Source organism: Podarcis gaigeae (assembly GCF_964106915.1).
Source record: "Podarcis gaigeae genome assembly, chromosome: 12".
Classification (NCBI taxonomy): Eukaryota; Metazoa; Chordata; class Lepidosauria; order Squamata; family Lacertidae; genus Podarcis; species Podarcis gaigeae.
In genome coordinates, this window is record NC_139688.1 from 11,036,922 (window position 1) to 11,063,382 (window position 26,461).

Consider the following 26,461-nt stretch of genomic DNA (forward strand, 5'->3'; position numbering starts at 1 on the left):
CACTCAGCAGAGAAAGCAGGAGGGCTCCCAAAACACATGACCACGTGCCAATCAGCCGAGGGCAGGTCCAGGGGCAATAGTGGGTAGGGCAGATTTGCGATTCTGAACCTTTGCAGAGCAGGCTAAATTCCAGCAAACTAAAATTGGAAATTTTCACACTCTCACACCACATCCCCACATCCAGACAACAACAACAACAACAACAACAACAATAAATTTATACCCCGCCCATCTGGCTGGGCTTCCTCAGCCACTCTGAGGAATATTAAAAAAAATATTAAAATACCGCAATACAGTGGTACCTCGGGTTACATACGTTTCAGGTTACATACGCTTCAGCTTACAGACTCCGCTAACCCAGAAATAGTACCTCGGGTTAAGAACTTTGCTTCAGGATGAGAACAGAAATTGTGCTCTGGCGGCGCGGCGGCAGTAGGAGGCCCCATTAGCTAAAGTAGTACCTCAGGTTAAGAACAGTTTCAGCCTAAAAACGGACCTCCATAACGAATTAAGTACTTAACCTGAGGTACCACTGTACATCAAACGTTAAAAGCTTCCCTGAACAGGGCTGCCTTCAGATATCTTCTAAAAGTCTGATGGTTGTTTATTTCTTTGGCATCTGATGGAAGGGCGTTCCACAGGGCGGGTGCCACTACCAAGAAGGCCCTCTGCCTGCTTCCTTGTAACTTGGCTTCTCGCAGTGAGGGAACCGCCAGAAGGCCCTTGGCGCTGGACCTCAGTGTCCGGGTTGAATGATGGGGTGGAGACACTCCTTCAGGCATACCGGACCAAGGCCATTTAGGGCTTTAAAGGTCAGCACCAACACTGAATTGTGCTCAGAAACGTACTGGGAGCCAATGTAGGTCTTGCAAGACCGGTGTTTTGTGGTCTTGGCTGCCACTCCCAGTCACCAATCTAGCTGCTGCATTCTGGATTAGTTGTAGTTTCCGGGTCATCTTCAAAGGTAGCCCCACGTAGAGCGCATTGCAGTAGTTCAAGCGGGAGATAACCAGACAAAGAGACATTGCCACAGTTCAGAGACACAGACTGTGTATACATCACACATGTAAAGCACATGACTTCCCCCAAAGAATCCTGGGAGCTATAGTTTGTTAAGGGTGCTGGGAATTGTAGCTCTGCTGGGGGGGGAGGTAAACTACAGGATTCTTGGAGGGGGGGAAGTCATGTGCTTTACATGTTTGCTGTGTATGCAGCCACATCCTAGCTAGCCAAAATAACTCAAGGAGCAGGCAGGTGTGAAGTGTGGGTTGTAGAGAAGGGGTGTGACTTGTGGAGATTCCTCGGGGCTGCGTAGGCATGGATGGGACACCAGGCCAGAGGTTCCCCATGCCTGACCTAGAGAGAGGAGCCACAGGAGCCCCACTTTAAGTCAATGAAACGCATTTCCATCTACAAAAGCCAAGGGGGCTTGCAAGCTAATACAGTCCAGATTAACCAAAAATTGCCTAACGGCATCACTGCCAATTTGACAGGATCTCCAGCCTGCCTTGATCCCATCTGCCTAGATCAAGGGTCAGCAAAGTTTTTGTGGCTTGGGCCAGTTCACGGCCCCACAGACGCCGCAGTGGGCCGGAGTGCGCACGCACAAACGCACACGCATGCACAAACACTATTTCGGGCGCTCCTTCTGACATGGAGGAGGTGTGCACTGCTTCTGATTCGCTGCTGGAGCTTCCAGTTTAGTGTGGCACACGGGAGCTGACTGAGCGGGCAGTGTGGGTCCCCGAGCAGGTGGCGGGGGTCCATGGGCCGGTTAAATGACCCCCATGGGCTGCTTGTGGCCCATGGGCCTTAGGTTGCCGACCCCTGGCCTAGATCCATTTTTCCAGCTTCTCTGTTGACTTTGCTCTGAAATACAGTGGTACCTCGGGTTAAGTACTTAATTTGTTCCGGAGGTCCGTTCTTAACCTGAAACTGTTCTTAACCTGAAGCACCACTTTACCTAATGGGGCTTCCTGCTGCCGCTGCACCACCGGAGCACGATTTCTGTTCTCTTCCTGAAGCAAAGTTCTTAACCTGAGGTAATATTTCTGGGTTAGCAGAGTCTGTAACCTGAAGCGTATGTAACCTGAAGCGTATGTAACCCGAGGTACCACTGTTCTAGATTCCTCCATCACCAGCTTCCTGTAGAAAATGTAATCCAGTAGCAAACAAGCTCTATCTAACTTGATGAACCAGTCTTCTTGCTTTAAAGGTTACAGATTCCTTTATGGGTGTTTCACATGCTGGAGTCTTATGGAGAAGGGTTGTGGTCAGCATCCATCTGTCTCAAGAGCCAACGGAGTGCGCCTTTGGGGGTCAAGTCAAACCACTGCATAAGCAACAGCAAAGTGACTTTCCTGGGGCGCAATCCTGGGCAGTGCGTATGGAGGTGCTGGGATGCTCAGATGACAAGACCCCCTGGCCTTGCTGACGTGGTCCAAAGGAAAGCAAAGCAATACATCAGGCACCAGCATGTCTATGGGAATTGCCAGAAGGAGGCGTGCAAGGCGTCACCCAACCATCTTAGGGACTCCACTCTGGATTTCTGTAGGATTTACTCCTTAGGCTTTTGTTCTCCCAAAGGTATCCCACAAGGCAGTGGAGGTTTTGGCGAAGGGTGGGGTGTAAGTTTTAAAATAATAAGGTAAAGGTAAAGGTACTCCTGACCATTAGGTAGTGCGCTCATCTCACTCTATAGGCCGAGGGAGCTGGCGTTTGTCCGCAGACAGCTTCTGGGTCATGTGGCAAGCATGACAAAGCTGCTTCTGGCGAACCAGAGCAGCACACTGTTATGTACTGAGTTGAATAGGATCCAAACTGCAGCAGTCTGATTGGTTCTAGAACAATAGGATCCAGAATGCAGCAGTCTGATTGGTCCTAGAACAATGCAGCAGTATGATTGTTTGGCAGGAACCACCCAATCATGCTCCAGATAGAAGTGAATCCACAACCTGATTGGCTTACAGTAGAATTCCGGAATTAGCCAATCATGTGCAGCCCATTGTGTAAATAATGTATATAAAGCAGATACTTTGAGGGGACTTTCATTCATTCCTCCTCACCACTATGAGCTGAATAAAGAGCATGAAATCACTTTGCGACTGTGAGTATATTTCCACACGGAAACGCCGTTTATCTTCCCGCCAGAGTGGTACCTATTTATCTACTTGCACTTTGACGTGCTTTCAAACTGCTAGGTTGGCAGGAGCAGGGACCAAGCAACGGGAGCTTACCCCGTCGTGGGGATTCAAACCGCCGGCCTTCCGATCAGCAAGTCTAAGCAGCACAGTGGTTCAAACCACAGCACCACCCACATCCCTTTTAAATATTTTAAATATTTTAAAATAATACATTCTAGAAAATTGGGCATGGTGACTTCATCCTGCTCCTTGCTCAGCCTACCTTGCAAATGCAATAAAATATTCCAAGCTCTGGAGATGACTGCAAAGGTATTTGGGGAGGGTGATGGGTTTTTTTGTGTGTTTTCCCCCCTTCTGCCTGTTTCATTTGTGTATTTAATTGTTTTCCTTTCTTCTTCCTGTCTTGACTTGTTTGATCTTGTGGTAACAGCTGTTAGAGGCTCCAAAGATACCTGTCAGAGCGTAATTGCTAGTGTATGGTTAATTAGTTGAGCTAATCAGCGATGTTTAATCGGTGTGGGAAAATAAACACACAGTAACCCTGGCCTCTGAGTGGCTGAGCTGAGGCATAGCTGCCAGCAAGGAGGTCAGCCAAAGATAATTCCCAGGACCTGGGAGTCCCTGCGACAGCCGAGAGGGAAAGGAGAGACTTGGTAGACTGTGTAGTGCAGACCCTCCAACAAGGCACAGGTGTAAACAGGTGAGGTGGCTGTGTTGCACCATCTATGTGCATGGCTTATGCACATAGATCCACATGCAAGTAAGTGTGCGCTGGAATCAAGTTGCATGTCATGACACACAGGGTTGTATTCTCCTAAGACCTACCCAGAGCAGAACCATTGAAATAATAATAAAAAATCTATGTTGTTGTTTTTTAGATTTTTTAATAGATTTTTTATTATTATTTCAATGGTTCTGCATTTGCAAAGGGACTTGACAGGAAGTCGAAGAAAAGCTTTTGGAAGATAAAAATGGAAAAATATTTACTTTCATTATTATCATTTTGTGTGCGGGTGTGGGTGTGTGGGTGCCTGCACATATGTGTGTTGTTGTATGCAATGTTTGGGAGGAAATAAGACGGTAAATAACAAATAACAAACTAAATATCAATGTATGTAATTTTTATTTCTTAATTATATTTAGTGATAGTATGGCTGTATTTTTTTTTTGTAACATAAAATCATTCAATGAAAATTATTTTTTAAAAAGAAAAGAAATAATAATAAAAAATCTAAGTTATGTCCATTAACTTCAATGGTCAGTCTGTCAGTCAGGTTTATTGTATATAGCCATATTATTATTATTATTATTAATTTATTATTATTATTATTATTATTATTATTATTATTATTATTATTATTATATAATATTATGTCGCCTTCTTCTTTAGCAGGGACGTAAGGCAGCTTACAGATATCCAAAGGCTGTTACAATACATAAAACATAAAATTACCAAAATAATGCATGAAATAAAGGAGAACCTTGTTAAGGAAGTCACAGGGCGAACATTAACAGCATATATGCTACCCTCGCAGGGCAACAAAGCATTGGATTGGAAATTATAATACATTATAGTTCTTGATATGGCTAGAAAGCAGCTTCTTAGCTGCCGGTGCAAATTTAGCTACCAAATGTGTAATGTACAATTCTTTGTCAGCTGGAAGTTCAATTACCACTTTCTGAGGTGATTGATCTGAATACAGCTGGAGAACAGGTGACAAAAATTTCCCTCTGGGCTCTGAATACATAGGACAGAGCAGCAAATTGTGCGTAATGCCTTCAATCTGATTACTTCAATGGGTTTACTCCGAGTAGGACTAGCATTGAATAACACCCACATGGCAGCACACTTCACATGAAACATCTCAAAGCAATTAATAAAGGTGGCTTGCACAAATGAAAACAACACAGTTTGAATACAAAAGGCTAGAAACATGTTAAAGTCAATAGTTTAAAAGTGTTAATAAAACCACAATCGAATTGTAGAGTTGGAAGGGCTCACGAGGGTCATCTAGTCCATGCAGGAATCTTTTGCCCAATGTGGGTCTCGAACCCACAACCCTGAGATTAAGAGTCTCATGCTCTACCTATGCATCTATCCCAACTCACCTTAGAATTAAAACAATATAAAAACAGATCTATTAAAATACAGATGGTAAAATGGCTCAGGACCGCCATACCTCAAGGACCACTTCTATCTATAAGAACCACCTGGACCCTGAGATCATCCTCTGAGGCCTTTCTTTGTGTGCTCCAGAAGGTGGCAACGCAAGAGCAGGGCCTTTTCTGTGGTGACTCCCCTTTTGTGAATGCTCTCCCGGGGGAGACTTCCCCGGCCCCTTCATTGTACATCTTTAGTCACCAGGCAAAAACATTCCTTTTCAACCAGGCCTTGGGCTGTTTAACATCCTATACCCTTTAAAATGTGTTTGTGGGAAGGGCTAGCGGGGAGAGGGAGTTATTGTTTTGTTCCTATTTTTATTATGTGTTTTGTTTTGTTTTAATTTGCTTTTTATTAGTTTTCTTACTTGATGTACAAACACAGACAATAAAATAACCAAAATAGTAAAATGACAACAACAAAAAAAGGGGAGGGGGGAGAGAGAGAAAGGAAGGAAGGAAGGAAGGAAGGAAGGAAGGAAGGAAGGAAGGAAGGAAGGAAGGAAGAAAGAAAGAAAGAAAGAAAGAAAGAAAGAAAGAAAGAAAGAAAGAAAGAAAGAAAGAAAGAAAGAAAAACATACATACAACCATAAATGCATAAATTCTTACATACGGACTTATGTCACCCTATTCTTTAATCCCGATTCCTTTTCTTCTCTAATAGGCTTCCGTCCTCCTCAACATGGGTCTATTTTGTCTATTTTTTAAACTGCTCTTTTTATCCTTTCTTCATTTCTACTGCTTTCTGCATACAATACTTGCAATCCATGTTGTGTTTTGCGAAAATTAATCGAAGGAAATCCAGGGCAGTATACAAATTTAATTTAATAATAATAATAATAATTTGTATACTGCCCTTCAACCATAGATCTCAGTTCAGTTCACAGCAGAAAAATACAACATATAAACACAAAATACATAATAAAATCCAGGTTTTAATTTTGCAGGATACAAATTTAAAATAATAGTAGTAGTAGTAGTAGTAATAATAATAATAATAATAATAATAATAATAATAATAGCAGCACAGCACTATTTAGAAGCCCTTTCCTTAATAGAACAGCCAGTCGCCAAAAGCCTGTGGGAATAAAACAGTCTCCCCTTGCTATGGAACAAGGTGCAAGTGACCAGATCCCACCGGACACCACCACAGTCTCTGGACAGGCAAAAACGCATCTCCTTCTCAAAGAGAAAAGCTATCCACCCATGTTCCCAGACGTAGGCCAGGGTGGGTATCCTTATTCCATCTCAAGGTCCGCATTCTCCCCTGGGCAGTCCTCTGAGGGCCACATGCCGGTGATGGGAGGAGCCAAAGTCAAAAGTGGGCGGAGCAACCAAAGTTAACATTGTCTTTGTGTAGCAAGCCAGTTTCTGCACATGCAAACTCCCTGCTCTGTGTCCTCCACCCAGGGGAGCAAGAGGCGTCATCAGAGGTCCAAACACATTATCCAGGTAAAAAAATTTGGGGTGCAAAGGAGGACCAGTGAGGGGCATGGAGTGAGGAAAGTGGGGGGGGGGGTTGGAGAGCATTCTGAGGGCCTGGAGGTCTGTATTTGGCCCCTGAGCCAGAGGCTTCTCACCTGTGGCAAAGAAGAAGAAGAAGAAGAGTAGGAGTAGTAGTTTGGACTAAATATCCTGCTTTTCACTCCCCTTAAGGAGTCTCAAAGCAGCTAACAATCTCCTTTCCCTTCCTTCCCCACAATAAACACTCTGTGAGGCGAGTGAGGCTGAGAGACTTCAGAGAAGTGTGACTGGCCCAAGGTCACCCAGCTGTTGCAGGTGGAAGAGCGGGGAAGCGAACCCAGTTCACCAGATTACGAGTCCACCACTCCTAACCACTATACCATGCTGGCTCTCTGCACTTCACCAACCAACAGACTAATAATAATAATAATAATAATAATAATAATAATAATAATTTATTATTTATACCCTGCCCATCTGGTTGGGTTTCCCCAGCCACTCTATGAGGCTTCCAACAGAATATTAAAATACAACAATCTATTAAACATTAAAAGCTCCCCTAAACAGGGCTGCCTTCAGATGCCTTCTAAAAGTCTGGTAGCTGTTTTCCTCTTTGACATCTGGTGGGAGGGTGTTCCACAGGGTGGGTGCCACTACCGAGAAGGCCCTCTGCCTGGTTCCCTGTAACTTGGCTACTCGCAACAAGGGAATGGCCAGAAGGCCCTCGGCACTGGACCTCAGTGTCCGGGCAGAACAATGGGGAAGTCTTTGCTTGGTGGAAAGGAGCTCTGCACATGCTCAGAGGCAACAAGATCTAGGGCCAGGTTCCCCACACACAAATGAAACCAAAAGTGGCAGGCCTGGAAAGAACCCTGACAGTAGCAGGAGGAGAAATGAGTTTGTGACAGCTCCCCACCCCCTTCCCCTTCCGCACCACTAGCAAGTCACCAGCAACATGAGATTAATTGCCGTGACAAAACTAACCACGCTGGCATAGACATCTGTCATCCTGGCTGGGGCTGCGGGTCTGAAGCCAGATTGAACGTGACTGAGGGTGTCGTAGGAGGTAAGATGCCTCTGGAGCAGCAGAAGGAAGTGCTATCATTCCATACGCCTTGCTAAGGGAAGGGGAGATCAGGAGGAAAACAAACCTTAGTCAGCTGAGAAATTTTATAAAGCTTCCCTGTTTGGTCTGACTTGCCACAGATAAGGCAGGAGGTGTTCACACACACATGCACACACATGCGCGTGCATAGGGATGTATAATTGGGGGGGGGGGGAATCTGAACAAAATACGCTACCATCTGTCCAATAAATCTGACATAATAAATATGTCATTTTACTTAACTAGTGTTCAAGAGAAATAGACAGAGCTAAAGGAATCAAGAGAGCGTTTGGTTTAAAGCACACACACACACACGAACGCACCCTCTCAAGACGGCAAAATTAAAGCAATCAATCAGGGCCTCTCAAAACGTTGACATCACTTGGAATAATATTTTATTGTCAGCTATTGATTGGATCCCGCAGCACCAAATTGCAAACAATGAATTCTGGCATTCTCTAAACAAGAAGCGCCACCGGAATAACTTATGCTGAAACCTCGCGTGTGCTCTCTGCGCATTTGGCAAGACCGGGGTGGGGAGTTAAACAAAAAACAGTTCTGAAAGTGTTCTGCTTCTCGCTTGCTTTTATGTGGAGCTCCTTGTCAGGAGGTTAGACAAGAGAAACCTTTGCTCCCGATTTCTCCCCATCTTTCTGTTCTTGAGATTGGGCTTTTTTTGTTCAATGGGTTCATTAGGCCACAGCCAAAGTATGCATGAGTGGAAAGCCAGTTGGGCAACCAACCTTTCTTCTCTCCCCAAGCAGACCCCTTCGCCACCCAAATCTGTGGTCAGAGTGTGTGATGTTCATTCTAAAAGCACAGGCTGTGTTGGACCTGCTCACAGGTCCTTGTATGATTAGTGGAAACAGTTGGTCCTGGCAAGTATTAACCATGCTCAACTCCACCCTGATAATTGCCACCTGCCCAGATTTTAACTTGTCTGAATTAATTTTGAGATGTATTGTGCTAGGCAAGGAATGTTGAGAAGGAAAGATTCCATTAACGGTGTCTCCAAAAAAAATGTACACATCACTTGGGAAGATAGGCAAACTAATCTCAGTGTACTGGAAGAAGCAAAGATCACTAGTGTTGAAGCAATATTCTTCAACATCAACTTTGTTGGACTGGTCATGTTGTGTGGATGCTTGATGATAATCTTCCAAAGCAACTACTCTATTCTGAATTTAAAAATGAAAAGTGTAATGCTGGTGGTCAACAGAAGAGGTTCAAAGACTCTCTCAAGGCAAATCTTTAAAAATGTAGTATAAACACCAACAACTGGGAAACACTGGCCTGCGAGTGCTCCAACTGGAGAACAGCCTTTACCAAAAGTGTCATGGGCTTTGAAGACACTCAAACTCAGGACGAAAGGGAGAAACGTGCTAAGAGGAAGGTATGTTTGGCAAACCCCCACCATGATCAACTCTCACCTGGAAACCTATGTCCCCACCGTGGAAGAACGTGTGGTTCCAGAATTGGCCTACACTGTCATTTATGGACTCACTGTTAAAACTGTGTTTATGGAAGACAAGTTTAGTATTTGGCTACGAGGGATTGCCAAAGAAGTAGTAGTAGTAGTTGGGAAGGAAAGTTGTTTTCATTTGATTGGCAAAAGTTGCTTCTCAAGGAAGCTGCTAAGGGTGACAATGGTGGAGTGTGTGCATTTGGACATGACATCTCTTAAAATTCAGCTCCGAGATGCTGCTGGCGACGAGCATTCCCAGGACAACTGAAAATCAATGGCAGCCCCCAGGAAAAGGGCTCCGAGATGTAATTAGCCAACACACACATTCCTAACCCAAACATCGCTGCGGATGAATGGGAAGCAGCTCCCGGTATCCCTTAGCTACATCTGAACCCCTTTGACCCTAATTCTCCCCTCCCGCCTGTGAATCAATGATCCCAGCCTTGCGAAGGCGACCTTCGCACGTTAATTCTCCAGCTATGAAAGGGTCCCTCTCTGGGCAGCTGGTTCTAGGGAGAGAAATTAGTAATTCAAATGGGAACAAAGACTAATCCGCCGATTCGAAAGCTCCGGACTGAATTTTCTAACATTTATTTTAACCGAGGAGAGGACGGCACTTGCATTTGACCATCTTAACAGGTCGATTCGTTATGCAAGACTTCCCCCCCAGAAAGGACCCTGGTCATCATTCAGCACAGCAGCAGGAAAGGAAGACTTTGGGAAGACAGAGTGCAAAGGAGAAATAGGGGTGGAGAAATCTGTCTCTTTTTCCAGCGTGGTACCCAAACTTGACGAAACGCTGTTGGATGGAACAGATGGCTGCGTGGGCAGAGTATATGGCAGGATGTTGTGTGCAGATTCTGACTCCAAAGGTTACAGAAGTGCTGCAGGGGGAGGGAAGAAGGAGAGAGATTCACTTCGGCAAATGGACATACAAATAGCAGACACACTTAATACACCAACCAATCTCACAAAACACACTGGAGGCTTTTTAAACAGAGGTTGGGTGGCCATCTGTCAGGGACTTTTTAGTTGTGCTTCCTTGCATTGCAGGGGGTTGGGCTAGATGAACCGTTGGGTCCCTTCCAACTTTGCGGTTTGTGATTCAACATTAAATTTAATTTGTATCTTCTTCGCAGGATAACCACAGGAATAGGGGCCATTGTAAAAAATGTTATGCAATTCATATCGCCTTACAATGTATTGCATTGTTGGTTTCCATTCTTTTACTTTTCTCCCCCCCCCAAAAAAAAATAGTTGCATAACACTCACAAAAAGTATAAAAATGGGTTTCAGGATATAAAAGTACATCCTGAATAAAAAAGAAAGATAGCAATAAAACCAAATAAAATAAAAGAATCTATTATAAGGGCACCAACAACTATTACTAGACACTGTGCTTCTGTTGATGCAGCCTAGAATAGCATTAGCCTTTTTTGCTGCTGCATCACATTGCTGACTCATGTTAAGTTTGTAGTCCACTAAGACCCCTACAGGTATTTCATCCAAGGAACCTTCACATGTATTGCTGGCAAGCCAGGTGTCCTCAATCTTCAAAGATTCAGCTTCAATGGATGTCCCTGAGGTCTAGTGTCATGAGGGGGGGGGGGACTTTTTCTCTATCTATTCTCTCCATGCCATTCATAATGTGTGAAGCACACATTACTCAATCCTCATTTGTAGTTCTGGTGAACACAAAGGGCCATAAAATATATCATGTTATCAGTACCTAAAACCTTCTCACTGCCTCCTTGTCTTTTTGCCCTCATTTTAACTAGATCTCTCCCTTGTTCCTGCCCTGAAGACCGGATTTTCTGGATGGTCGGCGCTGTGGGTTAAAGCCTCAGCGCCTAGGACTTGCCGATTGAAAGGTCGGTGGTTCAAATCCCTGCGGCGGGGTGCGCTCCCGCTGCTCGGTCCCAGCGCCTGCCAACCTAGCAGTTCGAAAGTACCTCCGGGTGCAAGTAGATAAATAGGGACCGCTTACCAGCGGGAAGGTAAACGGCGTTTCCGTGTGCGGCTCTGGCTCGCCAGATGCAGCTTTGTCACGCTGGCCACGTGACCCGGAAGTGTCTCCAGACAGCGCTGGCCCCTGGCCTCTTGAGTGAGATGGGCGCACAACCCCAGAGTCTGTCAAGACTGGCCCGTACGGGCAGGGGTACCTTTACCTTTTAATTAAATGGCAACACAACCCAGATAATAGAGAATTTGTAGGCCTGTGGAATGGGCAGTCAAGATGCACAGAACTTAGAAATTTCAGCCCAAGCGGAAATGTATAAGCCATGCTAGGGCAATCTGAAGAGAAGGTTCCTTGGATGAAAGCAAACTCTGGTGGATTGAAGTGCCCTCTGGTGGGGATGGTTTGGAACCTGCCGCATTCAAGCCTTTCCTCGCCCTTGCTTCTCACTGGGTTATGTTTTATTTTAGGGATTTCCCTGCCTTCCATCATCTGTCATGTACAATGTGAAAGAACGGAGGCTCAGAATGCAGGAGAGAGAAGGCAGAGGCGGCGTGAACAAGCTGCTGCCATAACAGTACGTCCTCACCATTGACACTCTTCCAAAATGCGGAGCCCTAACACGACACTAAAAGCTACCCCATAGCACACGGCACATGTTCACATGAAACCGCTCAGTGAAATCTTGAAGGCCTCAAACTTGCAAGTTTGTTTTTATATAATGATTTATACCCTGTCCATCTGGCTGGGTTTCCCCAGCCACTCTGGGCGGCTCCCAATAGAATATTAAAAAACAGAATAAAACATCAAACATTAAAAACTTCCCTAAACAGGGCTGCCTTCAGATGTCTTCTAAAAGTCAGGTAGTTGTTTATTTCCTTGACATCTGAAGGGAGGGTGTTCCACAGGGCGGGGGCCACTACTGAGAAGGCCCTCTGCCTGGTTCCCTGTAACCTCACTTCTCGCAGGGAGCGAACCGCCAGAAGGCCCTCGGAGCTGGACCTCAGTGTCTGGGCTGAACGATGGGGGTGGAGACGCTCCTTCAGGTATATAGGACCAAGAGGCCATTTAGGGCTTTAAAGGTCAGCAGCAACACCGAGAGGTGCCACACACACAATGCAAGGAATATGCAAAAATCACACCCTCATCTAAAATATCTCGGGAATATCTGGCCGCACGTCAGATTAAGCCAAACAGCCTTAGAGGTATTGCACATGGGCCAAGCTGAGGCCCACAAAGGTCCTAATTGAGCCCACAAGGCTGTTTCCCTCAAGCCACCCCACACCTGATGCCCTATGGCACAATGTGGGGGGGGGGTTGGAGTTCGTACGGAGCCCCCAGTCGTCTCACGGACTATTGACCCGTACACCACTAATCCGCTGCCACCAACCAGATCCTCCCCGGTAAAATCACTTCAGTCTCAGTCCGGTTCTTAAGTTAACAAAGAAGAGTGTAGTTTATTGCAGACACAAATAAACTTCAACTGCATTCAAAACGTTGTTACTCTTTACCTTCTTAGTCTTATTTTTATCCTGTCTCTAACTCTTCTACCTCCCCTCACACAAGAACCAACTGCACCAACTGTCTCTCTATTTCCAACTGCCTGCCAACTGCTTTTCCAACTGCCTTTCCAAACCAACCAACCCACTAAAACCAACCAACTAACCACCAACAACTAGCTCAAACCTCGGGCTAAGCCCTTTTATAAACAGGTAGGCTCCGCCTCTGGCTTTTCTATTAGTCCACATATTAACTCTTTCTCTCCCCCTGTACAGACATTTTCAAACAAACGGGCAAATGCAAGTAAATACATGGCTGCAAATGAAACATTGGGAGACTCAATGTGTGCTTCGGATGGTTCCTTGGCAAGTGGGGCAGACTGCAAATCCCCACTGGGACCAGCTACGCTCAGGGGATATTGGCCAGGAACTCCCAGGCTAAGCTGATCCCTGCCGAATGTCTAATAAGCAGCCTTTTGGGGGATAATAAGCCCTAGATAAAGAAGGTTGGTTGCCGAAGAATTGATGCTTTTGAATTCTGGTGCTGGAGGAGACTCTTGAGAGTCCCATGGAGTGCAAGACGATCAAACCTCTCCATTCTGAAGGAAATCAGCCCTGAGTGCTCACTGGAAGGACAGATCCTGAAGCTGAGGCTCAAATACTTTGGATAGGTTTGATCACTACTGGGAAAACCATAGCTTTAACTATACGGACCTTTGTCGGCAAGGTGATGTCTCTGCTTTAGAAAACTAACTCTCCTTCTCTAAATGCTGCAATTTCTTCCTGCCATACCCTTTGCCCCATCAGTCACCTAACCTAAGCATTGGCAATTGTATTTTATGATACCGAACACTGCCATGAATTGCAGATTCTGTATGTCTGGAACTAATTGTTAGGAGAGAGGAAGGTTCAGCCAGTGGCATTTAAGTGCAGGACTGAACGGAACATCCATTGTTCAACTGATGAAGGGCTATGGCTGTGGCGTGAATTTTAAAGGAACTTCGCGATAACTTTTACTCGCTGCGATAAATGCATGCACTTGTGATGCAGCCAGACATGGGCGTAGCCAGGATTTTTCTTGGGGAGGGCAGAACTGACATGTCAGTATTTCTATTGTTTTACTTGATCTGGGGGGAGGGCAGCTCGCCCCCCCCCCCGCTATGCCCATGCAGTCGGATGTTTTCCACCTAACCCACCCCCAAATCATACAGTTAGGACTATCAAAAAGAAATAAGATTGCAAAAGAAAGGGGGAACAATATTATATTATCACTTCTTGTATTTTTTGTTTTTATTATTATTTAGATTGCTTACATGCCCTTCACCGTAAGCTCCCAGGGTGGGTTGCAACAATGGAAAGACGAAATAGTAAAATTAGTTAAAAGGACACATTAGGAGTGCATCTAGTGCAATTTTAAAATCAGTTAAATAAAATAAGATACCCCAAGAAAGAGAAGGGGAATATCAAATGATCACAACAGTAAACCCCAGGAAAAGGAAAACCCTCAGGGAGGATGCAGTTGGTAAAGCATGAGACTCAATCTCGGCGTTGTGGATTTGTTTCTGATGTTGGGCGAAAGATTTCTGCACTACAGGGGGTTTGGACTAGATGACCCTCGTGGTCCCTTCCAATTCTACAATTCTATGCTTCTATGAACACCCCTGTATAACAGCAGCAATGAATCCCTTTCCCCCTAGGGCCCAGCTCCCCGGGGAAAGTGGCTGGGGTCACATGGCCAAAGTGGGTGGAGCCAAAATCCAAAGTATGTAGGCTTATGACGCCCACCGCCAACTCCATTTTTTTTAAGCTGCTAACTACCCATAATGCTTCTCCCTTTAATGGTTCCTCGGTAGAGAAGGCAAAGGGGTCAATTTTAAGCTGTTCAAGAAAGCCACATGAAATCTACTCAGAGTCGAGAGTGGATTTCATACTCTTTATTCAGCTCATAGTGGTGAGGAGGAATGGAAGTTCCCCCAGAATGTCTGCTTTATATACATTATTTACACAATGGGCCCAACGTGATTGGCTAATTCTGGGATTCTCCTGTAGGCCAATCAGGTTGCGGATTCACTTCCACCTGGAGCTGGATTGGGTGGCTCCTGTGGACCTATCAGACTGCTGCATTCTGAATTCTATTGTTCTAGAACCAATCAGGCTTCAGCGTTATGGATCCATTTCAACTCAGTACATAACACCACAGCAGGTTCCTTCAAACTTCGAAGACTTTAATTTCCCCATAGCTTTGCTCAGTCGGCAGGACTCTGGCAGCAATTATTAGGCTGAGGGATGTAAAGACTTGGTCAAACTCTGGGGACTCTGTTAGATGAACATCTGCCCTTCCTGGGAGTTCTCCCAGATCCAACAGAGCCAAACTCCGCTTGTGTCAGCCAGAGCTTGCATTCTGCCCTATTATTTGGAGCCTGGACCATCTCGCTGGCCAGATTCCAGCTGAAGGTCAGTGAATACTTGCCAGTTCCAGCTTAACATGCTGCAGGCCCATAGCCTGGTTGGAACAGGACAGTATCCTGGCAACTGAGAGCGACAGCAGTCTGCAGAGTTAAGTTTGCCAGCCCTGTGTGTCAAGATGGGCACCTCCGTACATCTGACCAATCAGATTTTATGAATGTAGGTATTTGTTTTTTTTATAATAATTTTTATTAACAATTTTTTGTTTAAATCACAATGCCAATAAAACAATACAATATAACATCTTTTAACATAGATCTTTTCACTTCTTTGGACTCCCTCGCATCTCCCGCTCCTGCGTTCCTGTTTATAAAATTTTATTCAACAAATTTATCCCCTTATTTCTAATCTTAATATCTAATTTTCCAATGTTATATCTCTGATTTTGACTATCATTTTATTCAAGTCTTAAAAGGTTTAAATATAACCTACATCTTCCAAGTTTTATCTTTTCTTAAATTTATCTTATCTTCATAATTCACTTCATCTATGGTGCCAAGTTGTTTATACTCTAGCATCCTTCTTAACATTCATACAATTTGCAATATTTTTGTAAATAAATCTTGAATTTCTTCCAATCTTCTTCCACCGTCTCCTCTCCCAGGTCTCGGATTCTGCCAGTCATCTCAGCCAGTTCCATGTAGTCTATCAGTTGCATCTGCCATTCTTCCAGTGTGGGTAGGTCTTGTGTTTTCCAATGCTTGGCGACAAGTATCCTTGCTGCTGTTGTTGCGTACATAAAAAATGTTCGGTCCTTCTTTAGCACATTCTGGCCGACAATACCCAAAAGGAAGGCCTCTGGTTTCTTAGGAAGGTATACTTAAATACCTTTTTCAACTCATTATATATCATTTCCCAGAAAGCCTTCACTCTAGGGCAAGTCCACCAGAGGTGAAAGAATGTTCCTTCATTTTCTTTACACTTCCAACATTTGTTATCAGACAAGTGGTATATTTTTGCAAGTTTGACTGGGGTCATATACCATCTATATATCATTTTCATAACATTTTCTTTCAAAGCATTACATGCAGTAAACTTCAACCCAGTAGTCCACCTCTCCCAGTCCTCAAACATAATGTTGTATCCAATGTCCTGTGCCCACTTTATCATAGCCGATTTAACCGTTTCATCTTGTGTATTCCACTTCAACAGCAAGTTATACATTTTTGAAAGTACCTTAGTCTTAGGCTCTAACAGTTCCATTTCTAACTTCGATTTTTCCACCTGGAATCCTAGCTTTTTATCATGTTTAAAAACTTCTTTGATCTGAGCATAATGTAACCAATCTCGCACTTTGTCTTTCATTTTCTCCTGACTCTGCAATTTCCAATTATCTCCATCTTTTTCTAATATTTCCCAATACTTCGGCCATTTGGCCTCCATATTGAGTCTTTTCCAGGCCTTAGCTTCCAATGGTGAAAGCCACCTTGGAGTTTTATTTTCCAATAAGTCTTTGTATTTTATCCAGACATTAAACACTGCTTTTCTGACAATATGGTTCTTGAAGGTCTTATTGATCTTAACCTTGTCCTACCATAAATATGCATGCCACCCAAAAGCATTATTAAAACCTTCCAAATCTAGTACGTCGGTGTCCTCGAGAAGTAGCCAATCTTTTAGCCAGCAGAAAGCTGCGGCCTCATAATATAACTTTAAGTCTGGCAGGGCAAAGCCCCCTCTTTCTTTCGCATCAGTTAATATCTTAAACTTAATTCTGGGCTTTTTGCCCTGCCAGACAAATTTAGAAATATCTCTCTGCCACTTCCGAAAGCACTCTGTTTTGTCCACAACTTGCAAAGTTTGAAACAAAAACAACATTTTTGGCAGTACATTCATCTTAATAGCAGCAATTTGGCCTAACAAGGAAAGTTTCAATCTTGTCCAACTTTCTAGATCTCTCTTAATTTCTGACCAACATTTCTCATAGTTGTCCTTAACTAAACTCAGATTTTTTGCTGTTATATTTACCCCAAGGTATTTTACTTTTTTAACCACATTTAACTCTGTCTCTTTCTGAAACCTTTCTGACTCTGTAACGGTCACGTTTTTTCCCAAAACCTTAGTTTTTTGCTTATTTAATTTAAATCCCGCCACCCGACCAAACTCTTGAATCAATTGTAGTACTCTTTTCGTACTAGATTCTGGCTCCTGTAATGTCAAAACCAGGTCATCTGCAAAAGCTTTAAGTTTGTACTGTTTCGCTCCGACCCGTATTCCTTCAACCAACCGGTCTCCTCTAATCATGTTCAAGAGCACCTCCAGGACAGAAATAAATAGCAAAGGGGAAATAGGGCAGCCTTGTCGTGTTCCTTTTTCAATTTTAAACTCTTCTGTCACCACATTGTTAACTATCAGTTTAGCCTTTTGTTCTGAATAGATTGCATCTATCCCATTTTCAAATCCCCGTCCCACTCCCATCCCTTCCAAATTTTTCTTCATAAATTTCCAAGAAATGTTGCCGAAGGCCTTCTCCGCATCTATAAAAATTAACACAGCTTTTGTATTAATATTTGTTTGCAGAAGTTCCAAGATGTCAATAATGTTCCTTGTATTAGCAAACAAATGTCTGCCTGGGAGAAAGCCTGCCTGGTCCTTATGAATTACTTCATTTAGGACTTTTTTAAATCTGCTTGCTAAAATGTCCGCAAAAAATTTGTAATCCACATTTAGAAGGGAGATGGGATGGTAGTTCTTAAGTTGTGTCTTCTCAGTTTCTGATTTAGGTATCCACGTGATGAAAGCCTCTTTCCACGTTTCCGGCGCCCTTTTCCCTTCCAAAATTTCGTTGCCTACCTCCATCAATGGTTGTATCAGATAGTCTTTCAGTGTCTTATACTACTTGGAGGTAAGCCCATCAGGCCCTGGGGATTTGCCCAATTACATATTCTGAATGGCTTGTTCGATCTCTTGTCTTGTTATTTTACAATTCAGGATTGATCTGTTGTCTTGTGACAATTTTGGTAGTCCATTCTTTATCAAAAATTGTTCTATCTCAACCTCATCTTGCGGCCCTTGAGTGTACAGTTGTTTGAAATATCTCTGGAAGCACTTTCTAATCTCCGCAGGGTTCTGTATGTTTTTTCCTTCAATCTCTAAATTTGTAACTATATTCATTTTTTGTCTCTTCTTCAACTGCCATGCTAGCAGTTTCCCACATTTATTCGCCGATTCAAATGTTCTCTGTTTCATTAATTTAACTTTCCACTCTATTTCCTGATTTATCAATTTAGAATATTGCGCTTGATAAAGTTTGATTTCTCTCAGGATCGGCTGTGACTTCGGTTTTGTCCTTAATTTCTTCTCACATTCTTTAATTTTCTCCAAAATTCTATCTTTTTCCTCATTTTGTATCCTTTTCTTTGCCGCATTCTGTTGTATCAAGAACCCCCTCATCACAGCCTTGCTTGCGTCCCAGATAATTCTTTTTTCCACCGTAGTGTTCAAATTTATCTCAAAGTAATCTTTCAAAGCTTTTTGGGCCTTCTTAATAATCTCTTGATCCCGAAACAAATTGTCATTCATCTTCCATCTGAAGGAGCCGGTTGGTAGTAGTCTCATATGAATGTAGGTATTTGAAGGATGCAATGATAAATAGTAAAATATAACATCAGTCATATACCCAGGACTGGAAACCAGAGCCCCCATTTCCAAAAAGTCACTTTGGAGGGACTCTTTGCCTGAGAGCCAGTGTGGTGTAGTGGTTAGGAGTGGTGGACTCGTAATCTGGTGAACTGGGTTCGCGTCCCCGCTCCTCCACATGCAGCTGCTGGGTGACCTTGGGCTAGTCACACTCAGTCTCTCAGCCCCACTCACCTCACAGAGTGTTTGTTGTGGGGGAGGAAGGGAAAGGAGATTGTTAGCCGCTTTGAGACTCCTTTAGGTAGTGATAAAGCGGGATATCAAATCCAAACTCCTCCTCCTCCTCCTCCTCTTCTTCTTCTTCTTCTTCTTCTTCATTGCGAACAGGTATAGTAGATGCAAGGGGACGCGGGTGGCGCTGTGAGTTAAATCACAGAGCCTAGGACTTGCCAATCAGAAGGTCGGCGGTTCGAATCCCCGCGACGGAGTGAGCTCCCATTGCTCGGTCCCTGCTCCTGCCAACCTAGCAGTTCGAAAGCACGTCAAAGTGCAAGTAGATGAATAGGTACCGCTCCGGCGGGAAGGTAAACGGCGTTTCCTCTGGTTCGGCAGAAGCGGCTTAGTCATGCTGGCACAGGACCCGGAAGCTGTATGCCAGCTCCCTTGACAGTAAAGTGAGATGAGCGCCGCAACCCCAGAGTTGGTCACGACTGGACCTAATGGTCAGGGGTCCCTTTATCTTTACCTTATAGGTAACCTAACCTAAGTCTAAATTTGTTATTGACCTAACAAAACCACGGTTTGTAAATAATTTTTTATTTTGTTTTACAAGCATTTTACAATACCAAATAAATATCCAGATTTAGAGATTTCTCTGAATCTCCAGATTTCCCCCATCCCCTCCATGGATCTTATTGTCAGGATTTTCAACTGCATATTATTTCATAATCCCACGTTTTGTAATTATCCATATTGTCCATAGTGATTGTTACAAGTGTTATTAAATACTGCTAATGTTTTCATCTGCTTACAGTGGTCTCCTAAATATTTTCCCCCCATTCTTTCTTAAAGTTTTTGTCTTCTTGGTTCCTGAGCTTTCTGGTTTTGCCATTTCAGCATAGTCTATCAGCTTGGTTTGCCATTCTTCTCTGGTAGGGACCAGATACATGGTTTGTAGTGTCAAACTGACTTCTTCTGGTGTGGCTGTGTGCATTTTCTCCAGTCTGTAATTCTTGCAGTTGTTTGTTTGTTTTGTAGATATAATTAATAATAATTAATAATAATAATAATAATAATAATAATAATAATGGCTTTTTTCAGCAGTTCTGGCACAGAATGAGAGAGGTGTTCATGGTGAGTTCAGCCACCTGTTTTTCTAGAAAAATAGCACTAATAGTAATAATAATAATAATAATAATAATAATAATAATACTTTTTATAGTGTGAACTCACTGTGTGCCTCGCCACACCAATTCCTGTTTACCTCCCTCATTATTTACTCCAAACTTCAAATTATCACAGTGCTTTCTGGACATTTTCTGAAGATGTCACAATAAATTAGGTTGCCTTCTGTTATTGCTGTCCCCAAGCTCTGCACCTGATCAGTCCATGTCAACATATTGGCCTGCTATCTATGAATACCGTGAAGTAAACTGAATAGAGCAAGGAGGGAGGAAAATCCTTTTTAATAGATCTGTATCCCTTGCCAATGGTGATGTCAATATCCTCTTATGTTAACCATTTTGGCAAAAACTCCCATCCGAGAATCCAGGGGAAATGGAAATAAACCAAGCCGGTGCCTTGAAGCATAATTTCTCCCCACCTTCCGTTAGAGTTGGGGGAGAAATTCAATTCAGTTTGCATTTAAAGGTGAACCTACCTAATTCACACTTTCCAAAACAATACAGAAACTGAAATGCAGCCATCCTTCAAAATTCACAATGCAGGTCTCTAGCCAAGCAATGCGTACATAAACCTATACACTTGGGTTGGGTCCAAGTGTGCATGGAAATGCATTAAATTGTGAAAGTAACATATGGAAATTCATTATTTGCTTTGTGCCAATATGTATACAGTGGTACCTTGGGTTAAGAACTTAATTCGTTCTGGAGGTCCGTTCTTAACCTAAAACTGTTCTTAACCTGAGGTGCCACTTTAGCTAATGGGGTCTACCACTGCTACCGTGCTGTTGTCGTGCGATTTCTCTTCTCATCCTGAAGCAAAGTTCTTAACCTGAGGCACTATTTCTGGGTTAGCAGAGTCTGTAACGTGAAGCGTCTGTTAGCTGAAGCGTCTGTAACCCGAGGTACCACTGTATTCGGCAAAACTGCATTCAGAAGTATGTCTCTTAGGAGAAATTCACACTAAAATGCTGATGAGTTTTAATGAGGCCTCTTTCAAAACAACAACACTCAAACCAATGAAGAAATGCGGAGAATTATGATTGGAAAAATGAGAAACGGCAAGATTCCAAAATTGTTAAGATTTACTAATCCTTACCTCTAGAGCATGCATATTATAGTATGTTGAGTTTTGTTGAGCCTTTGGTCTGGATTACATAGACATTGTTGGTGTTTTGTTTTGTTTTGTTTTTAAATCTATCCCACCTTTCCAAAAAAAAGCCCAGAGTTTCCTTCTCTTTGGTGCTTTGATCATTCTGCTTGTGGTGCTGACTGAACTTAATCCGCTGCTCCAATTTCTGTTGCTTATTTAGTTGTCCCGCTGCTGTGTTCTCCTGTGTATATAATTTTCTCCTTCAGCTGCATTATTCGGGTGTGTTTCACCCAAATCCCCCAGGGCTGCAATAGGAAGGAAAGCCCTTGACTGTGTTTGCAAATGCACCTCTTCTTGTTCTGGCACAGTGCCACTGCGCTGAGGTTCTTAGCGGTCAGGAAACAGGAAAAAAGAGCACTTATTCCTGCTTCCTAAGCACTAAGACCTCGGGTGAAATAGCAGTGCACCTGAAGGAGAAGAGGCATGTCTCCAACGTAAGTCGAAGGCAAGAGAAAGAGGTGCCTAATATCAGGAGGGCTGGCAGGTCACCTGAAGTGGTTTTGCAGGCCAGACGTGGCCCGAGGTTCCATGGGATCGCTAGCCCTGAAGTGAGTCATGGGCAACTCACCACTGTCAGGAGCAATGCCCCAATGCCTTCTACATGCACTGCTTCAGGAAGATTTGGGGTATCACAAGGCATTGCGTTCTCCCAAGCCCACATTCCCAGCATGTTTGCACTCCTGTCTCAGCAACGTCTACACTTACTTGGTCCTGTCCACAGAATGGAAGACCCCAAGGATGTGCTCTTCGGAGAGCTGGCTTCAGGCACCAGGTCCATTGGCAGACCAACTCTGCATTACAAAGATGTCTGTGAGCATGACAAGAAGGCCGGCAACACCGACCCCGCCATGTGGGAATCTCTTGCAGGTGACAGCAGTGCCTGGAGGCAGACAGTCAAACTCTGTACCCACAGCAGTGACCAGAAGAGTCATGACCACTGGGAGGAGCGGAGAGAGACGAAACCCATCTGCAGCAGCACAACCGGACAGATTGTGGAAGAGACTGCACTATGGAGGATGGCCAAGGCACAGTCTGACCCACTCCTTCGGTAATCCTCACAGAACTCTAGCCCAATGGCTGCCATTAATTTGATTTTGAATTGATTTTAGAATGAATTGATTTTAGAATGCATTTCAATTAATTGCTTGTGATTTTATGTAAATTGTGTTACTTTTATTGTTGTTAGTCGCTCTGAGCCCGGCTGGGGAGGGCGGAATATAAATAAAAAAATGTTGTTGTTGTTGTTGTTGTTGTTGTTGTTGTTGTTGTTGTTGTTGTTGTTGTCAAAAGAAGCAGACAATGCAAAGGAGCCCTGCCAGAGATCCTGGGGAGCCGTGGCCAGTCAGAATAAACAATCCTGGACTAGCCTTTTACTTTCTCAACCATGCCCGCCTTCCTCTCTAGGAGACCGAGACGCAAGTGAAAACCCGACTCCTGGGCTTTAAGAGTTCTGTTGAAGGGGCAACTGTACCCCGGCCACAATCAAGGACTTAAAAGATGGGTGTGACACTGCTCTGGTCTTCAGCTGGTGGGTTGCTGTTCTATTGAGATTGTTGTTCCCAAGGTAAGAAACCTGTGGCTCTGTTTTAAATCCTATTCCTTGTAGTTTTACCATGTCATGGGAAATCCATCTCCATGCCCAGGCTAAATACATACAGATGGCTCAGTTGCTGTGAAGGCATGGATAGGATTACGATGCACTGCAAAATCGGGAAACCAATGAGAAGACTGTATTGAGAGTAATAAGAAACATGTTGTTGTTGTTTAGTCGTGTCTGACTCTTCGTGACCCCATGGACCAGAGCACACCAGGCACTCCTGTCTTCCACTGCCTCCCGCAGTTTGGTCAAACTCATGCTGGTAGCTTCAAGAACACTGTCCAACCATCTCGTCCTCTGTCGTCCCCTTCTCCTTGTGCCCTCCATCTTTCCCAACATCAGAGTCTTTTCCAGGGAGTCTTCTCTTCTCATGAGGTGGCCAAAGTACTGGAGCCTCAGCTTCAGGATCTGTCCTTCCAGTGAGCACTCAGGGCTGATTTCCTTCAGAATGGATCGATTTGATCTTCTTGCAGTCCACGGGACTCTCAAGAGTCTCCTCCAGCACCATAATTCAAAAGCATCAATTCTTCGGTGATCAGCCTTCTTTATGGTCCAGTTCTCACTTCCATACATCACTACTGGGAAAACCATAGCTTTAACTATACAGACCTTTGTTGCCAAGGAGATGTCTCTGCTTTTTAAGATAAGAAACATAGTTCATCATTATTAGGAGAAGCAGTGGTGAATGTTAGGCTAACGCGTTCCCCTCTCATTTTTGCTTCTTCCTTCATGGGAAGAGAGTAGCCCAGGTTGAGAGAGCTCCTACTTCATGGAAAACCAGTTTCCCATTTGCAACAAATGAGGTTTGTGCAATCCATAGTTTGCTCTCAAACCTGGATCCCAAACCATATACGAAGGAAGTGGGGTGGGGTAGCCCAGACCTCACTACTGTTCATTCTTGCAATGATAAACGATGGTTTGCCAAAACATCTGATTGCATTGAATGCCAAAATGTTCTGAAGCCCATGATATAATGGAACCACAGATATTAAAACACATTCATAAAAAACACCAATGGTGCTTATCACACTGACCAACTGAGAGAGCGGTGCACTACAGAAGTGAGTGCCAATTTTGGTTCAGCAAACAGATTTTTGAAGAAAACCCGCTCCTTGGGGCTAATATAATGGAACTGATTCTGTCCTTTGGGCTTTTGCACATGGCTAATAGTAACACGTAGCTTAATCTGCTTGTGTTTGCTGTGGGAAACTCAGTCTAACAAGCTCTGTTTTGTCATATTAAAAATAAACCGATGAAACAATTTGTCAAACCCCTAAGGCAAAATGTTCATGAAACCACTAAGGATTTCGGAGAACTTCTTTTGATCAAATGACCTTTAGCTGGCAATTAATCCTAAAGTAAATAAAATGGTGGTAGAGTTAGAGAGCCCAAGTGATCAGCCAGTGCAGAGAACTGCTTTTTAATTATTATTTTTTGCACAGATCAGGGAACATAGCCCATCTGTGACCTTTAAAATGACTCTTAAGCAGATCTTGCCTGTCGTTCCAAATTGTGCGGTCAGCTGGTGATGTGGATGTGATGTTCACAAGGGACCAGGAGCAGACCATCAAAATTGACATCAGCCCTCTTAACAGGAATAGCTCCATCTTCATCTTCCAGGAACCTGAGAGGGCTAAGTTACGTGCAATGCAAGTTATATTACCAAATCCAAACAAACAAAATAAATGGATAGCATTTCCTAACCAGTCGTTTCCCTAAGTTCACTGCATTTCAACATCAGTTTATGATTCAGCACCCCCCCCCAAGTTCTCATGAAACTTCCTTAATATTTGTGTGAATTTATCCCTTTATCACTGGTGGCGCTGTGAGTTAAACCACAGAGCCTAGGACTTGCCGATCAGAAGGTTGGTGGTTTGAATCCCCGCGATGGGGTGAGCTCCCGTTGCTCGGTCGCTGCTCCTGCCAACCTAGCAGTTCAAAAGCACGTCAAAAATGCAAGTAGATAAATAGGTACCACTCCAGTGGGAAGGTAAATGGCATTTCCGTGCACTGCTCTGGTTCACCAGAAGTGGCTTAGTCATGCTAGCCACATGACCTGGAATCTGTATGCCGGCTCCCTCGGCCAGTAAAGCGAGATGAGCGCCGCAACCCCACTGTCATCCGCGACTGGACCTAATGGTCAGGGGTCCCTTTACCTTTACCTTATCCCTCTATAGACATTTTGTACGCAACTTTTGCCTTGTATACTCATCTCTGCAAAGCAGTGCTCCCTAATAGCATGTATTTCTGAATGTTATTTTCAGTAATACATCCATTTTAATATGCTGTATGAAATGTCGAAGTTTTACATGAATCCCACCCTTATGGTACAATGTATTTCTGTACATGCTTCTTCTTTTTTAATGTAAGTCATTAGTCTCTTAGATCTAATGTGAGTCTTTTAGATCTCAACGATGAATAAACTGAATTTATACTGATTTGTTTATTTATTACATTTGTATATAGCCCTTCATCCATAGGTCTCAGGGCGGTTCACGACATAAAAGTACAAGAACACAAAGTACATAATGAGGTTAATGAATAAAACTAATAATATCCAGTGCTTCTTTTTAAAAAAAATAATAGAAAAATATGAAGTTGTTACAATAAGTGCCCACTGCATAACCTTGAGTACTCCTAGAGAAAAGCACTGATCATTTCCCCCATATTGGGAGAAGACAAGAGCAGAGCAGTAATATTTAGCAAAACAGTCTTAATTTGTGCATACTGAATGGGTCTGATGTCAGCTGAGGTTACCTGCTCATTCTCAGTCTTTGAAGTCCTTTGGAGTCACCATTCTCATGGGCCGTCAGGTAGAGATGGAAATATAACTTCTCTTGACATGGAGAAACCTCCAGTAAATGAGTGAACTCCGTCATGACAAGCCGATTATGGAAACTCGAAAAGAACGGGGCGTGGAGCTATATTTCGCTTGGCTTTTTCAGAATAAAACTGTAATCCAGAGCAGATTTACTTTTTGGGGGGTGGGGGGGAGTAAGTTCCAATGAACTCCATGGTGTGATTTGTAAACTTTTTAAAGGATTCAGCTGCCAAAGGGGGAGGCAATTGGGCAGGGAATGAGGGTTGCAAGAAGAAGAATAAAGACCAGAATTTGCTCTACCATGGGGCTGGATTAACAATTGGGTTAAGTATGCTACTGAATAGGGTTAATAGGTTTTTCTATAGCTGCTGGGCTTCTGCTGAATGCTTAAAAATAGAGCAATAAGGATCAAGCTACATGTTGCATCATGTACCTGCTTTAAAGCACACTGCCCCTTCTCTCTTTTTCCTTTTCTTATTCTGCAAAAAAATAATAATATAGAAGCAAAAAGATGGTTCTGCACCATCAAGTACAAACTGATCTTCCATCTTCTCCTAACCCTGTAGCCTCAACGGGGCCTCAGTCTGGGTTTAAGGATTGAATGGGAAGTAGGTACCAAGGTGATTGATACAGCTAAAATTAAATATGGCAA

The 26,461-nt window shown here is 43.6% G+C and overlaps 1 long non-coding RNA gene across 1 annotated transcript; it reads left to right on the forward strand.

Annotated features, from left to right (window-relative positions):
• The first annotated feature begins 12,941 nt into the window (after positions 1-12,941).
• On the forward strand, positions 12,942-24,740 carry LOC310827905. Its single transcript, XR_014556546.1, has 3 exons — positions 12,942-13,006; positions 22,796-22,955; positions 24,479-24,740. It is a non-coding gene; the product is annotated as an uncharacterized lncRNA (long non-coding RNA).
• Positions 24,741-26,461: the final 1,721 nt, after the last annotated feature.